We start from the raw sequence: 16402 nt of genomic DNA on the forward strand, positions 1-16402 counted from the left end.
TTTAAAATCTGTGGGTAGACCAGAAGAGGGTGCTATACATAGGAGATGCCTGCTCAATCTGACAGATTTAGAGCGCTACTGGAAGGAAGATTGGCCAAAGATTCCCAATTCTAGAGGTGCCATTCTGACAAACTCAAAACTACTACTCATTCTGCAAACAACAAGCCCTCATATGGCTATGTAGACTGAAAAAAATAATAAAGTTATGGTTCTTGGAAGAAGGAAAGGGAAAAATGCAATAATGAAAATTGACAGAGGAAGCAAGAGCCTAATTTATCTTCATATGCTTCGCAAATAATTACTTTTAGCAAGTCTCGACCATTTAAAGCACCAACCCAGCATTTTTTATACTACTAATCTAAGTTCTATGCCTCTGGTTTTGATACTTACCACCCACCATTTTCAGCTCTGGCACCACTCTGCCATCTAGTGACTGCAACTTCTGACTGACCAGTAGTCAGAGGTAATTGTCAAAAGCGCTCAATGTAAGTGTATGAGAGCCTCGTACTCGTCTCATCTGGTTCTCATATTCTTACATTGAGAAGTGATCTCTGGCTCACGCAGCAACACTGGAGTAATCCAGCAGGTCAGAAACTGCTGGAAAATGACCGATAACAGAAGAAGATGGTGGCTGGTAAGTATATTACTAGGGCAAAGAACTTAGACTAGTGGCGCCACTCCAGCGGTAAACTAAAAAAATGCTGGAATGGTGCTTTAAGGTATGCTTTGCTCAGACTTTTAGCTCTAAATATGAATATGTTAACGGATTTTTTTTAGCTATAATTTGTTTCAATATTCCAAAAAAGGCACCAATGAGTGTAAAGTGCTAAGTGGTATTTTAACAAAATGTCCTGACACCCCTGGTAGCAAAAGAATGAAGCTAATGCTAAGGCTGGATTGGCGAATAGGATATTTGGGTCTTGATGACAATTATAATGCATGAAATGTAGAAAAAAATTTCTATGTGGCAAATTAAACAAAGTAGAATATAAATAAATGTGTAAGAAATAAAATAAATGGTAGCGTATACTTGTTAATCTTTTTATTACTGCACATTTTGGAACTAAATTTCTGGCAGACGGAGGCTTAGTGTAATATATAAAAGTATAGCTTAGTTTTAAGCCATGTAAATACATTTTGACAAATTAAATCTTAGTCATACACTTTCCAGCTTAGAAGCGCGCGGTACCTAGGAAAAGACTTGAGCTATTCAGCAAGTCGCATAGGTGTATTATGACCTCGACAATAGGCATACAATATTAATCTGTTCTAAATATGACCCACTCTAAATCTTATTCGGAAAGCTCTTGCAGGAAGTTAGTTTGTAGGAATTAGTAAAGTGTAAATCGGCAAAGAATCCGTACGCTCCGCAGGAAAACAATTTCATCATTCAATAAATTAAAATAATACACAGTAAATAGAATATTCCTTCTTATGGCAAGATTTCAAATATAAGGATTATGGAAATTCATTCCAATTCGGAGGCATTCATCAGTGGTAGCTTCCGACAGGGAACCGCAATTGTTCTCTTGCCTCGTGTTGCACTGGAAAATATAGGAAATGTGTTCTCATTGTAGAGAACCAAATATTTAACTTAAGACACATAACCAGTGGATATTTACGGTATTATGCAGAAATTATGCTGCGGAAGCTGAATTCCGAAACATCGAGAATTTATATATTTATACAATTCACCTTTATGACTGGCCATAATGATGTCAATGATCACTATGCAAATGTATGTGTGCCGGATGCAAATGTATCGCTGTGTTTTCTGAATATATCTCCTTGTAATAAATACTGCCCTCAGGATTTTATGGTAATGTCTTGCTCTGACTTACAATATTTTGATTTTTACTAATTAATTGCTTCACGAAAATTTTGAGTTAGTTTCAAGTTCGAGTATTCAATCTGTTTGACAGTCTGTCAGGTACAATTACAAACCTGCACATACGGTATGTTTGTACCTGGTACTGTAGCTTAGTTATTTCTCTGATAGGTAGGGTTCCTGCGAGTCGGTCTCCCAGTGATTATTATACATTTATGGTCTTTAAAAAGAACAAGCCTTCAATGTGTACTCTCTCAAGACCACTTTAAACATGAGTGAGAGATTGGCCTTCTGGTGCATCAACATCAACCTAGAAGGTCTCATATTGATAAAATGCAATGAAAACTGTTGAAGGAAAGAGCGCAAATAGTGTCTTATCTGAGAAGGTTAAAAGGTTAATCCATAGGATCGCACTCACCAAAAGTAGCTGAGTTGAAGCATTGAAAGGATTCGTTGCAGCAGATCCATGAGTCCAGGAAGGACCAGCTGTCAGATACAGATTGGGATAATTGTGGTAAATTTCTGGGCTGCTGAATCACTAGAATTCCAGAATTATTAGTACATGTGGCTTTATTATTCTACGTGTTTCAGAGTTCGAGACTTCTTCATTGGGAAACACCACAGGAACCACAGGTTGATGAAGGAGTCTTGAACTCTGAAATGCTCTTTTTCTCAGAAGAGGCAATCTGCATATTTAATTTCCCAGAGGAGCATTGCCTTGACAAGCCAGCTGGTATGTCATTCTCCATAAGGAGAAACATTACCCCTTAGACCCCAGTCCAGAGCCTCTCATCTAGCCAAATCAGTTCTCATGCTTCGCACTGACGAGGGCCAACAGCCCGAAACACCGTGTCTGCGAATTGAGATACTGATTTGGCTTTTATCCTAAGTCATATTGCACGACTTGTTAAAGGGTTGATTGTGACTTGTAGGATCTCTACTTCCAACAGGTGGCGCTATAGAGTTTAAGTCCTCTTTTTCTCAGAAGAGGCAATTTGCATAGAATAATAAAGCCACATGTACTAATAATTCTGGAATTCTAGTTCCTGTGGTGTTTCCTGATGAAGGAGTCTTGAACTTTGAAACACGTAGAATAATAAAGCCACATGTACTAATAATTCTGGAATTCTAGTGATTCAGCAGCGCAGAAATTTTCCACAATTATCCCAATCTATTGATAAAATGCAGTTACACTTAGTTTGCAGTTGTCATTCCTTCATTTATTTTGAGAACCCTAATGTGGAGTTTACAGCCTGACAAAGTTTCAAAATGTTTCTCTTGTGAAAGTGTCTCTCCCAGTAATACAGGCTGGATGTGTGGTCTGTTTGTCCAGTGTGCTTCTGTCTTCATTGGCTAACATATTAGCACAGCTTCTATCCTGTGTTTATTTTCACTTCACATGCTTTTCTCCTTGCTTTAAGGGGTTGTCCAGTCCAGATCAATAAGTCACTCTTTGCTTCAGACCTGGGACCAGAGGGTATGCATGATTTGTACATACTCCTGGGGGAAGGGTCTGAAGCCAGCGAATGCCTGCAGTGCACAGTGTGTGTGCTGAGGGGATTCAAAGGCCTGCAGTCACACAAAGTGGCTACAGACTTATTGATTAGGACTGGAAACCCCTTTAAATTGTATTTAATTTCTTCTATCCCCATACTGTTGAGATCTGTGTAACAACCACCTCCTCTCTGTTGGAATATAAGGTTGCTTGTCTGTATTTAAATGAAATAAGCTCCCTTTTACGGTACCAGCAAATGCTATGAGGCTTAAGAAATGTCAGGCACATGCTTGCTTACAGCATGGAAATTATTTCATCATTTTGAAGCATTTTTGCAACATTTTTTCATCCATAGAAAGTAATGAGAAAGTGGAAAAACATTGAGAAGATGCAATAAACATTTTTAGCCTAATGCTAAAAAGAAAGTCACGGAAGAACTGAGTAACATCTTAACCAGGAACCAGATCTCTGATCTATGTATAACATTTTTTCAGAAGCACTCGATTAGATAAAGGGTTTATAAACACTCTGCAGAAGCAAAATAGTAGAATTTTTAATGAAGACTGTGTAAGAAAATTACTCAAAAGCAAATGATCAATAAAAAAAATAATAAAAAATAAAAAAGTAAAGATCTACGTAGACTTTAAAGTATAGGACCAGAAAGATGTGGGTGAGGTAGGAGGTAGCTGGCAGCCCTTCCTACTTTGGTTTCAACTAAAATCAATATATAAGTAATCATGGGTTGAAAATACATGAAAAAATGAGTGATAACTTAAAGGGTATTCCCATCTCCAAGATTCTATCCCAATATATTGTAGGTGTAATAATAATATTAGCAAATACCTCCAATTAGACATGTAGTGTAGTTCTGATTCGCTATATCTCTTTCCTCATGTGCAGGCATTGCAGGACCTTAGGTATCCATGGTGATGACTAGGGTTGAGCGAAACGGGTCGGTCATTTTCAGAAGTCGCCGACTTTTGGCAAAGTCGGGTTTCATGAAACCCGACCCGACCCCTGTGTGGGGTCGGCCATGAGGTCGGCGATCTTCTGAATCTGGTATCGGAATTCCGATACAGAGTTCCGATATGTTTGCGATATCGGAAATCGGTATCGGAATCCACATTTAAGTGTAAAATAAAGAATTAAAATAAAAAATATTGATATACTCACCTCTCCGACGCAGCCTGGACATCGCCGCTGGTAACCGGCATCTTCCGTTCCTAAGAATGGCGCTTGAAAGACCTTTCGATGACGTCACGGCTTGTGATTGGTCGCGGCCGCCCACGTGACCGCTCAGCGACCAATCACAAGCCGTGACGTAATTCTCTCAGGTCCTAAATTCCTCATTCTAGGAATTTAGGACATGAGAATTACGTCACGGCTTGTGATTGGTCGCTGAGCGGTCACGTGGGCTGCCGCGACCAATCACAAGCCGTGACGTCATCGAAAGGTCCTTCACGCGCTCATTCTTAAGAAGGAAGGCTGCCGGAAAGAAGCCGAGGGTGAGTATATTCCTATTAGGTATATACTCACCCTCGGACGTGCCCTGCTTCTTTCCAGCAGCCTTCCTTCTTAAGAATGAGCGCATGAATGACCTTTCGATGACGTCACGGCTTGTGATTGGTCGCGGCGGCCCACGTGACCGCTCAGCGACCAATCACAAGCCGTGACGTACTTCTCATGTCCTAAATTCCTAGAATGAGGAATTTAGGACCTGAGAGAATTACATCACGGCTTGTGATTGGTCGCTGAGCGGTCACGTGGGCCGCCGCGACCAATCACAAGCCGTGACGTCATCGAAAGGTCTTTCAAGCGCCATTCTTAGGAACGGAAGATGCCAATTACTACCAGGGCGCGTCAGAGGGTGAGTATATCAATATTTTTTATTTTAATTCTTTATTTTACACTTAAATATGGATCCCAGGGCCTGAAGGAGAGTTTCCTCTCCTTCAGACCCTGGGAACCATAGTATCCCATTGCACTGCATTGGGTTTCGTGTTTCGGCCGACCCCGACCCTGACTTTTTTATAGGTTCGGCCGATTTCACTCGACCCGACTTTTGAGAAAGTCGGGTTTCGTGAAACCCGACCCGATCCTATAAAAATAAAAGTCGCTCAACCCTAGTGATGACCACTGATATAGTGACAGCTAGTTGCTAGAGGTTCTAACTATGGATACCTAAGGTCCTGCAACGCCTGCACATAAGGTAAGAGACATAGCGAATCAGAACTATACTACATTTCTAATTGGAGGTATTTGCTGATATTATTATTGTTACACCTATTACATATTGGGATAGGATCTTGGAGATAAGAATACCCCTTTAAGGATTGATTGTTCATTTCTATCCTATAAACAGTGGTAATTTTACAGTCGATTGTACAGTGTCAAGAGACGGGTCCTAATAACGTTATCAGAATGTATTTGATTAATGAACAATTGTTTATTGTACTGGATCTTAACCAATCTGAAAATATCATTTTTTGCAGGTTATTTGGGATATTGAGACAAACTATTGGCGAAGTAAACTGGATTCTCGAGTGAAAAAGTTATAACAAGTGGGGATTCCAAAAAAGGTAAGTAATCAAATCCTCTAATACTGTTAGATATGTGATAGTGTCAGACAGACTGCCCGTACCATAAAACTTCCTCCCCTGTTCCTCCGACGCAGAGGAAGAACCACACTTAAAATCAATTCAAAAATTTATTTGGAGAGTAACAAGGTAAAACAGCTCTCATCTTCTGTATAACAACCCTGTTTTGTTGAAGGGGTAAGGTCACAGCTAGGGTTGAGCGAAATGGATTGGTCATTTTCATAAGTCACAGACTTTTGGCAAAGTCAGGTTTCATGAAACCAGACCCGATCCCAGCGTGGGATCGGCCATGCGGTACACGATCTTCGCGCCAAAGTCGCATTTCATATGATGCTTAAAGCGCCATTTCTCAGCCAATGAAGGTGCATGCAGAGTGTGGGCAGCGTGATGACATAGGTCCTGGTCCCCACCATCTTAGAGAAGGGCATGGCAGTGATTGGCTTGTTTTCTGCGGCGTCACAGGGGCTATAAAGGGGCATTCCCGCCGACCGCCATGTTACTGCTGCTCATCTGAGCATAGGGAGAGGATGCTGCCGCTTCGTCAGAAGCAGGGATAGCGTTAGGCAGGGTATATTAACCCCCAAATTGCTTGTGCTGTAGCGATTTTCACTGTCCAACACCACCTTTTCTTTGCAGGGACAGTGGAGGCAAGATTTCTGTGCAACAGCTCTGTAGCTTATAAGGCTCCCTGATCGCTGCGTTGCTGTGTGTACACCGCTGTGCAAACCAACTGCTTTTTTAAAAGCAAAAATCCTGTTGCTCCTTCCTTTCTGTTTGTCCTCATTTTTTGTGTGCAGCAGTCCTTTTTATTGCTGCCTGCCATACTTTTCAGAGACTATTGTAGGGAGATAGTAATTGTAGTACAGTCCCTTTTTTTTTTTTTTTTAATATCTTCCAGCCAGTTTCAGCCCCTGAAACTGTGTAGTGTAAAACAGTGGGCCTGTATTTTTCTGCACTGTCCCACACCTAAGAAGGGAGATTTATATTGCCAATCAGTGCATCTGTGCCAGTGCTGTCTGTGGTATCTGTCATTCATTTTGTGCCACAGAAACTATACTGTGATATAGTGGGCCTGATTAAATCACTTGTCTCCCATAAAAAATAAAAAAAATAAAGGGAGAATAATCTTGCCAAATCTGTACATCTGTGCCAGTGCTGTCTGTGGTATCTGTCATTCATTTTGTGCCACAGAAACTATACTGTGATATAGTGGGCCTGATTAAATCACTTGTCTCCCATATAAATAAAAAAAATTAAAATAAAGGGAGAATAATCTTGCCAAATCTGTGCATCTGTGCCAGTGCTGTCTGTGGTATCTGTCATATTTTTTTTGCCACAGAAACTATACTGTGATATAGTGGGCCTGATTAAATCACTTGTCTCCCATAAAAAAAAGGGAGAATAATCTTGCCAAATCTGTGCATCTGTGCCAGTGCTGTCTGTGGTATCTGTCATTCATTTTGTGCCACAGAAACTATACTGTGATATAGTGGGCCTGATTAAATCACTTGTCTCCCATATCATAAAAAAAGAAATTAAAATAAAGGGAGAATAATCTTGCCAAATCAGTGCATCTGTGCCAGTGCTGTCTGTGGTTTCTGTCATTCATTTTGTGCCACAGAAAATATACTGTGATATAGTGGGCCTGATTAATTCACTTGTCTCCCATATAAATAAAAAAAATTAAAATAAAGGGAGAATAATCTTGCCAAATCTGTGCATCTGTGCCAGTGCTGTCTGTGGTATCTGTCATTCATTTTGTGCCACAGAAACTATACTGTGATATAGTGGGCCTGATTTTTCCCTGCATTCTCCCACACATAAAGAGGGAGATTTCTATTGCCAGTGTGTGCATCTGCGTCACTCCTGTTAGTGGCATATCTGCCAGCCTCTTTCTGCCAATCAAACTGTGTAGTGTAATCCAGTGGGCCTGATTTTTCCCTGCATTCTCCCACACATAAACAGGGAGATTTCTATTGCCAGTGTGTGCATCTGCGTCACTCCTGTTAGTGGCATATCTGCCAGCCTCTTTCTGCCAATCAAACTGTGTAGTGCAATACAGTGTGCCTGATCTTTCCCTGCATTCTCCCACACATAAAGAGGGAGATTTCTATTGCCAGTGTGTGCATCTGCGTTCGTCAGTCCTGTTCGTGGCATATCTGCCAGCCTCTTTCTGCCAATCAAACTGTGTAGTGTAATCCAGTGGGCCTGATTTTTCCCTGCATTCTCCCACACATAAAGAGGGAGATTTCTATTGCCAGTGTGTGCATCTGCGTGTGTCAGTCCTGTTAGTGGCATATCTGCCAGCCTCTTTCTGCCAATCAAACTGTGTAGTGTAATACAGTGGGCCTGATTTTTTCCTGCATTCTCCCACACATAAAAAAGGGAGATTTAAATTCACAACAAGTTTACATACACCTTCTACCTGGTTGTACAGGACCACATAACGGTTGTTAGTTTGGTTTCCATTTTACAAGAATGAGGAAGTCTGGTGGAAGAGGTTGTGGCCGTGGGCGGTCATTGCCAGCTGATAATGATGGTAGTGGTGATGGTCATGGAGCATCAGGTGGTCATGGGAAAATCAATATAGACCCTAAGTCTCGAGTTGTTGAGCCCGCGTCATCGTCTGGCTACACAATGCCTCAAACGCTCCCTTTTCTGGGAGTAGGAAAACCGCTTTTAAAGCCGGAGCAGCAGGAACAAGTTTTGTCTTTCCTTGCTGACTCTGCCTCTAGCTCTTTCGCCTCCTCCTCGAAAAGTGCAAAATGTAAAAGCAGAGTGTCGTCAGTGGATGTTCCCGGTCAGGGACAAGTTGCTTCCTTGTGTTCTTCACCCAGAGCAACAGAGAAGGATGCGTCAGGCGACACAACAGGTTACTCCATGGAGCTCTTTACACATACCGTTCCTGGGTTAGAAAGGGAAATTGTTAACAGGCCATGCCCATTACAAGATGAATCGGACATGGAGTGCACAGATGCCCCGGCACAGCCAGATTATTATGCTGTTCCTTTGACTCAGATCAGAACATTGACCTCGCAGTGTACTGATCCAGAATCTGACCCTGATGAGACTATTAAGCCCCGTCACGAACGCTATAGCACCGGCTTACACAGTGACCCAGAGGAAGGTGCCCAGGACATAGAAGAGGAGGTCATAGATGACACAGTTGTTGACCCCGATTGGCAGCCATTGGGGGAACAGGGTGCAGGCGGCAGTAGCTCTGAAGCGGAGGAGGAGGAGCCGCAGCAGGCATCAACATTGCAACAGGTTCCATCTGGCAGGCCCGTATCTGGTCAAAAACGTGTGGCAAAACCAAAACCAGTTGTAGGTCAGCGTGGCCATCCCGTTAAAGTAGCTCAGTGTGCAATGCCTGAAAAGGTATCCGATAGTAGGAAGAGTGCAGTCTGGCATTTTTTTAACCAAGATCCAAATGATCAGTGCAAAGTCATCTGTAAGAAATGCTCAAGGACCTTCAGCAGAGGTCAGAATGTTAAAAATCTAAATACAAGTTGCATGCGTAGATACTTAACCACCATGCACTTGCAAGCCTGGACTAACTACAAAACGTCCCTTAACGTTGTAGCACCCTCTCACAATGAAGCTAGTCAGCAAAGCTACATCCCTTCCCTCACTGTAAGCCCACCGTTTACCACACCACCTGCAGTAAATGTGGTGGTTTCGTCGCAAGGCCAAAACAGTCAGGGAATCACCAGGTTCATGGTAGGAAACATTGTATGTAGGGCAACAGCAAGAATACCATCACCAACCCTCTCTCAGTCTGCCATGTCCACCGGCACCCCCGCTAGTTCCACCCTATGCAGCTCTCCAGTCCAGCTCACCCTACATGAGACTCTCGTTAGGAAAAGGAAGTACTCATCCTCGCATCCTGTACACAGGGTTTGAACGCCCACATTGCTAGACTAATCTCGTTAGAGATGATGCCCTACCGGTTACTTGAAACCGAAGCTTTCAAAGCCCTGATGGACTACGCTGTACCACGCTACGAGCTACTCAGTCGACACTTCTTTTCAAGAAAAGCCATCCCAGCCCTCCACCAGCATGTAAAAGACCGCAGTGTTCATGCACTCAGGCAATCTGTGAGTAGAAAGGTGCACCTCACAACAGATGCATGGACCGGTAGGCATGGCCAGAGGCGTTACGTCTCCATCACGGCACACTGGGTTAATGTGGTGGATGCAGGGTCCACAGGGGACAACAATATTGGGACAGTTCTTCCTAGCCCACGGTCTAGGAAACAGTTGGCTGTAGGCGTTCATCCCCCCTCCTCCTCCTCGTCCTCCAGCAGAAGCGAGAGCTCGTCCACAGACCGCAGTCGCACGACCACTCCATCCGCAGCTGGCACTGTTGCACACGAGGTGTCCCATTATGGAACAGCTAGTGGCAAGCGTCAGCAGGCTGTATTGGCAATGAAGTGTTTGGGCGACAACAGACACACCGCGGAAGTTCTGTCCGAGTTCTTGCAGCAAGAAACTCCGTCATGGCTGGGCACTGTACATCTTGAGGCAGGCAAGGCAGTGAGTGATAACGGAAGGAATTTTATGGCTGCCATAGCCCTTTCACAACTGAAACACATTCCTTGCCTGGCTCACACCTTAAACCTGGTGGTGCAGTGCTTTCTGAAAAGTTATCCGGGGTTACACGACCTGCTCCTGAAAGTGTGCAGACTTTGCTCACACATCTGCCGTTCGCCCGTACACTCCAGCCGTATGCAGAACCATCAGCAGTCTTTGAAACTTCCCCAGCATCGCCTAATCATTGACGTTGCAACAAGGTGGAACTCCACACTGCACATGCTTCAGAGACTGTGCGAACAGAGGCGTGCTGTTATGTATTTGTGGGAGGATACACATACATGGGTAGGCAGTTGGATGGCAGACATGGAGTTGTCAGGTGTGCAGTGGTCGAAGCTACAAGACCTGTGTCAAGTCCTTCAGTGTTTTGAGGAATGCACACGGCTGGTTAGTGCAGACAACGCCATAATAAGCATGAGCATCCCCCTAATGCGCCTGCTGATGCAAAGTTTAACACACATAAAGGAGCAGGCATCTGCAGCCGAGGACGAGGGAAGCCTTGATGACAGTCAGCCATTGTCAGCTCAGGGAAGTCTACAGGACGAGGTGGGGGGCGAAGAGGAGGAGGATGAGGAGGATGATGGGGATGAGTATTTTTTGGATGAGGAAGCTTCTCATGAGGCAATAGAAACTGCTGTCGTTGCAACGCCGGGTTCAGGTTTTTTGAGGGAGACAAGTGACGTTGATTTGCTTGAAAGTGCTCCTCAACCCAGCACATGCACTGATTTGACAACTGGAACATTGGCCCACATGGCGGATTATGCCTTGCGTATCCTCAAAAAAGACCCACGCATTATAAAAATGATAACCGATGACGATTACTGGTTGGCCTGCCTCCTTGATCCTCGCTATAAAGGCAAATTGCAAAATATCATGCCACATGAGAACCTTGAACAAATATTGGCAACCAAACAAGCTACTCTTGTAGACCGTTTGATTCAGGCATTCCCAGCACACAGCGCCGGTGATGGTTCTCACACGAGCTGCAGGGGGCAACAGGGCAGAGGTGTTAGAGGTACACAAATCAGAAGTGGCGTTGGACAGAGGGGTTTTCTGACCAGGTTGTGGAGTGATTTTGCAATGACTGCAGACACGACAGGTACTGCAGCATCAATTCAAAGTGACAAGAGACAACATTTGTCCAGTATGGTTACTAACTATTTTTCCTCCATTATCGATGTTCTCCCTCAACCGTCATTCCCCTTTGATTACTGGGCATCCAAAATAGACACCTGGCCTGAATTGGCCGAATATGCATTGCAGGAGCTTGCTTGCCCAGCAGCTAGTGTACTATCAGAAAGAGTATTCAGTGCTGCTGGTTCAATACTGACTGAAAAAAGGACTCGTCTGGCGACCCAAAATGTTGATGATCTAACCTTCATTAAAATGAACCACTCATGGATTTCTAATTATTTTGCCCCACCTTTCCCGGTTGACACCTAGCTTTCCTGAAAATAGGTCTTGCTTTAGGCTGGTGTTACTGACTGTTCCAATCTCTTAATTTGCAGCTGCTGTTTGTACAGAATACGACATGTTTACACCTCCCTAAATGGCCTAACTCCCCCCACGGGGCCGTGGTCTCACCACTTGGCGCAAGCACCCGTCAGAATGCCGTTTGTCTGAAGAGGTGGGTGTGCCCACTTTTGGTCGACGGCACTGCCACTGGGTCCCTCATAGTACAATGAAGTGTCTCTGGCGGTGGTGGCGTGCACCCAACGTCAGACACACCGTTGTAACATGAGGGGCCCTGGGCCTGTATCGCCGGCCACTAGAGAGTGTCCCCCCCAGGTCAAACAGTGCTCTACCACTTGCAAAATTATCTCTCGCTGCTCCACCACAGTTTAGTCTATGCGCTGAAATCCTTCAATGCCTGGCACTGACAATAACAATTTGTTGACATGTATGATGCTATTTAAAATAGGCAGGGGCCCTGTCCTATATTTACACCAGTAAATACTTTGCTCCAAATTACAATGTCTGAAAGTCAACATAGGAGCCCACCCCTGTACCTAAGTATGGCACCTTCTTTTTTTTTTTTTTTGCGAGACATTAACATCTATTTAGTTTTTTGGAGGCCTACTAAGTCTGTCTGCGGTCCCTCCTTTCAATTGTCCTCCACTGAGCACACCAATGCTGCCTGTGTACCCCTGCCACATAATGGAAGCTGCATAGAGCCTATTTTGTTATTTTAGGCCTACTAAGTCTGTCTGCGGTCCCTCCTTCCAATTGTCCTCCACTGAGCACACCAATGCTGCCTGTCTACCCCTGCCACATAATGGAAGCTGCATAGAGCCTATTTTGTTATTTTAGGCCTACTAAGTCTGTCTACGGTCCCTCCTTCAAATTGTCCTCCACTGAGCACACCAATGCTGCCTGTGTACCCCTGCCACATAATGGAAGCTGCATAGAGCCTATTTCACTGTACAAAGCTGAGCTTCAATCTTCAGGCTCTCATTAAGTAGTTGTTGTTAAGATAACAGTGCAGTTGGCCTACTATTTCGGTTGGGGCCTACTAACGTTGTCTGACGCTCCCTGGTGTTGTCCTCCACTGTACAAAGCTGAGCTTCAATCTTCAGGCTCTCATTAAGTAGTTGTTGTTAATATGTGTGGTTGGGGCCTACTAACGTTGTCTGCCGCTCCCTGGTGTTGTCCACCACTGTACAAAGCTGAGCTTCAATCTCCAGGCTCTCATTAAGTAGTTGTTGTTAATATGTGTGGTTGGGGCCTACTAACGGTGTCTGCCGCTCCCTGGTGTTGTTCTCCACTGTACAAAGCTGAGCTTCAATCTTCAGGCTCTCATTAAGTAGTTGTTGTTAATATGTGTGGTTGGGGCCTACTAACGGTGTCTGCCGCTCCCTGTTGTTGTCCTTCACTGTACAAAGCTGAGCTTCAATCTTCAGGCTCTCATTAAGTAGTTGTTGTTAATATGTGTGGTTGGGGCCTACTAACGGTGTCTGCCGCTCCCTGGTATTGTTCTCCACTGTACAAAACTGAGCTTCAATCTTCAGGCTCTCATTAAGTAATTGTTGTTAATATGTGTGGTTGGGGCCTACTAATGGTGTCTGCCGCTCCCTGGTGTTGTTCTACACTGTACAAAGCTGAGATTCAATCTTCAGGCTCTCATTAAGTAGTTGTTGTTAAGATAACAGTGCAGATGGCCTACTATTTTGTTTGGGGCCTACTAACGGTGTCTGTCGCTCCCTTGTGTTGTCCTTCACTGTACAAAGCTGAGCTTCAATCTTCAGGCTCTCATTAAGTAGTTGTTGTTAAGATAACAGTGCAGTTGGCCTACTATTTCGGTTGGGGCCTACTAACGTTGTCTGACGCTCCCTGGTGTTGTCCTCCACTGTACAAAGCTGAGCTTCAATCTTCAGGCTCTCATTAAGTAGTTGTTGTTAATATGTGTGGTTGGGGCCTACTAACGTTGTCTGCCGCTCCCTGGTTTTGTCCACCACTGTACAAAGCTGAGCTTCAATCTCCAGGCTCTCATTAAGTAGTTGTTGTTAATATGTGTGGTTGGGGCCTACTAACAGTGTCTACCGCTCCCTTGTGTTGTCCTTCACTGTACAAAGCTAAGCTTCAATCTTCAGGCTCTCATTAAGTAGTTGTTGTTAATATGTGTTGTTGGGGCTACTAACGGTGTCTGCCGCTCCCTGGTGTTCTTCTCCACTGTACAAAGCTGAGCTTCAATCTTCAGGCTCTCATTAAGTAGTTGTTGTTAATATGTGTGGTTGGGGCCTACTAACGGTGTCTGCCGCTCCCTGGTGTTGTTCTCCACTGTACAAAGCTGAGCTTCAATCTTCAGGCTCTCATTAAGTAGTTGTTGTTAAGATAACAGTGCAGTTGGCCTACTATTTTGTTTGGGGCCTACTAACGGTGTCTGCCGCTCCCTTGTGTTGTCCTTCACTGTACAAAGCTGAGCTTCAATCTTCAGGCTCTCATTAAGTAGTTGTTGTTAATATGTGTGGTTGGGGCCTACTAACGGTGTCTGCCGCTCCCTGGTGTTGTTCTCCACTGTACAAAGCTGAGCTTCAATCTTCAGGCTCTCATTAAGTAGTTGTTGTTAATATGTGTGGTTGGGGCCTACTAACGGTGTATGCCGCTCCCTGGTGTTGTTCTCCACTGTACAAAGCTGAGCTTCAATCTTCAGGTTCTCATTAAGTAGTTGTTGTTAAGATAACAGTGCAGTTGGCCTACTATTTTGTTTGGGGCCTACTAATGGTGTCTGCCACTCCAAGGTGTTCTCCAGGTTTACTTGCCTGAGCTTCAATCTTCAGGCTCTCATTAAGTAGTTGTTGTTAATATAACACTGAAGTTGGCCTACTTGTGTGGTTGGGGCCTGCTAACGGTGTCTGCCGCTGCTTTCTGTTCTCCACTGAACAGAGCTGAGCTTCAATCTTCAGGCTCTCATTAAGTTGTTATTTATATAACACTGCAGTTGGCCTACTATTTTGGTTGGGCCTAGTAACGGTGTCTGCCACACCTTGGTGTTGTCCTGTGTTACTTTCCAGAGCTCCAATCTTCAGGCTTTCGGGCTAGATTTGTAATATTAAACTGCATTGGGCCTACTAGTGTGGTTGGGCCCTTAAAACGGTGTCTGCCGCTCCTGGGTTTTCTCCTGTTTTGTTTACCCGAGCTTCAATCTTCAGGCTTTCGGCCTTTATTTGTAATATTAAACTGCATTGGGCCTACTACTGTGGTTGGGCCCTTAAAACGGTGTCTGCCGCTCCTGGGCTTTCTACTCCACTGAACAAACCAATGCCGCCTGGTTAGTCCTGTTACCAATTTAGAACTGCATTTAGCCCACTTTATTATTTGGGCCTATATCTGTGTTTCCTCCTCATCCTGCCCATTGCCCAGCCAGTGCTAGATGAGTCTTGTGGTACATTGACCCAGACCACTACATTCCCCTGGCACGCTACACAGCCACAATCTGACCCTGCTGAAAGTCAGGTTCCCCTTCCCGCACTATACTATACCAGCTTACACAGGGACAAAGAGGAAGGTGCAGATGAAAGTGCAGGTTCCTTCATCAGGTGGGGGGGCATACTCGTTGGTGATGTCACAGGCACAGGGCCCCTCAGAGTACGCAGAAGTGTCGCTGCCGGTGGGAGGCGCCCCCACCGTGCAAACACACCGCCGTACTTTGAGGGGCCCTGTGCCAGTGCCAATGCGAACGAGTGGGCCCCCCCTGCTTGCTCAGGATCACAGCACTTGCAAAGTTAAAATACTTACCTCGCACTGCTCCACCGCCGTGACGTAGTCCACGTTTCCTGGGCCCACTAAAAACTTGAACCAGCCCTACCCCCCACAACTTTAGCCAAATGACCCCCAATTTCCAATGCCCAACTATTATTATAAAGTTAATTAAGATTGACAAGCTTCAGAAACAATAATGGATGTTTTTGCCATTAAAATGGGCACTGTAGGTGTTTTCCTGGCCCCCACTCACTGCCGTCTATGCTTCCCCATTGACTTGCATTGGGTTTCGTGTTTCGGTCGATCCCCGACTTTTCGCGATAATCGGCTGATTGCACTCGACTCGACTTTTGAGATAGTCGGGTTTCGCAAAACCCGACTCGACCCAAAAAAAGTAAAAGTCGCTCAACCCTAGTCACAGCTCTCTCTCATTTAACCACCTGAAGTTGTTGGGGATATGCCACCGGACTCCCATCACATGTTACCCATCTTGTTCTTTCGCCAACCGCTGCGACTTTCATAAACCTTAATAACAAAATAACCAAAAATTTCAACTAATTAATCACATAAATAAAACAACAAAAAAGGGGAGGGAGGGTGGTCAGCTCGATGACTCAGGCATTCAAAAAGGCCGAAAAACGCCTCAGGCACGGCTTAAATATATCCCACCAGGGGAAATAGATAAAACCCC

At 44.5% G+C, this 16402-nt stretch overlaps 1 protein-coding gene across 3 annotated transcripts in view; it reads left to right on the forward strand.

Annotated features, from left to right (window-relative positions):
* The window catches only part of RALYL (RALY RNA binding protein like), an 869832-nt gene that overhangs the window by 261549 nt on the left and 591881 nt on the right, over window positions 1-16402 (forward strand). For all 3 annotated transcript variants that reach the window (XM_077270743.1, XM_077270742.1, XM_077270744.1), the window contains exon 2: window positions 5816-5902. The gene's annotated coding sequence lies outside the window, so the exon portion shown is untranslated. The remainder of the gene's footprint in view (window positions 1-5815; window positions 5903-16402) is intronic.

The sequence above is a fragment of the Ranitomeya variabilis genome, chromosome 6 (genome assembly GCF_051348905.1).
Source record: "Ranitomeya variabilis isolate aRanVar5 chromosome 6, aRanVar5.hap1, whole genome shotgun sequence".
NCBI lineage: Eukaryota > Metazoa > Chordata > Amphibia > Anura > Dendrobatidae > Ranitomeya > Ranitomeya variabilis.